A 2,090-nucleotide genomic window follows, 5' to 3' on the forward strand; every position below is an offset into this window, starting at 1 on the left:
GACACCTGCATCCAATGCTTTTGTGACCTGATCGTAAAAGGCAATCAGGTTGGTCTGACATGACCTGTCCCTAATGAAACCGTGCTAGTTGCCCTTGAGCATCATCCCTGATGCCGGCCCCTCACAGGTGTGTTCCTTGATGATCTTCTCAAAGAGTTTCCCCAGGATTGAGGTAAGACTGACGGGCCTATAGTTGCCTGGGTCCTCCCTCCTCCCTTTCTTAAAGATGGAGACCACATTGGCTATTTTCCAATCATCTGGCACCTGGCCAGAGCACCACGAGCGCTCATCAAGCCATGCCAAGGGCCCAGCAATAACCCCTGTTAGCTCCCTCAACACCCTGGGGTGAAGAGCATCTGGACCTGCTGACTTGAACATGTCCAGCCCCTCCAGAAGCTCTCTAACCCAGTCCTCCTCAACCTTAGGTCTTGAGGCATTCCCCTTGAGTCTGTCTTGAAACACAGTGGGGGAGTCCCGGTCCCTGCACATGAAAATGAGGTGAAGAATTTGTTAAAGAGGTCTGCCTTCTCCTCTGGCGTGACCACCAGATTGCCCAGCGTATCTTGCAGGGGCCCCATGTTTCCTGGTGCCTTCTTCATCCTCCCTATATATTTGAAAAAGGACTTTTTATTATCTTTGATCTTGGACGCTAGTCCTAGCTCTATGTCCGCCTTAGCTTTCCTAACAGCCCCCCTACAGGCCCGAGCAGTGGAGGTATTCTCTTCTTTGGAGATAGCCCCTCCCTTCCACCGGGTGTACGCCGCCTTTTTGGCAACCAGGCATTTTCCTGGACTTTCTTGGTGAGCCAGGGAGGCTTTTGGGCAGTCTTGCCCCACTTGCTTTTTGTTGGGATTGTCACCCCTTGGGCCCTGAGTATCGTCTCCTTAAGGAACGACCACTCATCTTGGGCACTGAGTTCCCCTGCCCTCGAGAACCCCAGTGCCTCTCCCACCAATTTCCTCAACTCATTGAAGTTGAAGTTCATAGAGTTGCTGAGGTCAGTAAGACAAGTAGCATTCAAGTTCTTCAAATCACTAGGTGTGTCTACGCATGCATTAAGGTACTTTTCCTAATGTAGATTAAATTGAATTTAGTACCTCCAATGTGAGGGTACATTAATGCATGCTACGGGGGTGGGGAGGAGTTTTAATTAAAGAGAGCTGCTCTAATTAAAGCACTGTGCATCTTGTGTATTAGTGTCCTCATGCTTAAAAATGGCAGTGGGGGCACTTGAACTAAAGCTTGTTGAATGAGCTTTAGATAAAGTGCCTCCACTGCCATTTTTGAGCACGGGGATGCTGATATAGGAGATGCAGAAGGCTGCAGGAGCATGGCAATTGCCACACTTGAGGAGACTCAATTAATTGAGTCTGCTCCAATAAGCTGGAATTCCAGTACATCAAAGCAGCCTCTGCACTCATGTATAGGTGCCTGGAGGTACTAAATGCACATTAGGCTGCCTTAATGCGCAGTAATGAATGTGTACAATTTTAAAGTGACACTTAATGTACAGTAGCCTATTTTACTGTGTATTAGCATAATTGCACTTTTTTATGGGGTACTTTAATGCGCAGTAAAATAGGCTACTGTGCATTAAAGCATACATGTAAACGCACCCACTGGCACTACAAAAGTGCAATATATAACCTCTTTGCCTACAGACAGAAGAAAACTAAGCACAGTTTACCTCTGGAAAGGTCTGCCTAGCCTGAAAGGGCTGTGCACAGGGTAGATCAGAGCCCACTGCAAACTCATGCAGTATGCCCTTAATTTTCCAGTTCCCATCTCTGTTCCTAGCATTACAGAGGGCCATTTAAAGGTTGAGTGTCCTGGATTCACATCATCTCCATTATAGTTAAGTAGCTAAATGATGTCTTCGTTTCAAAAGGTTATAACAGGGGTGGGCAAAATATGGCCTGCAGGCCAAATCCGGCCCACAGAGGGGCTTTGTCTGACCCGTGGTAGGTCCCTTGGTACCGCCTGACAGAGGTGCCACCTGCCCGTGGCATGTCCTGCTCCTGCCCCAGGCACACAGCAGGGCTGGGGAGCTCCACAGCTGGACTGGCTTTCTAGGCAGCCTGGGCAGCGGC

The sequence above is a fragment of the Alligator sinensis genome, unplaced genomic scaffold (assembly GCF_000455745.1).
Source record: "Alligator sinensis unplaced genomic scaffold, ASM45574v1 scaffold216_1, whole genome shotgun sequence".
Lineage (NCBI taxonomy): Eukaryota > Metazoa > Chordata > Crocodylia > Alligatoridae > Alligator > Alligator sinensis.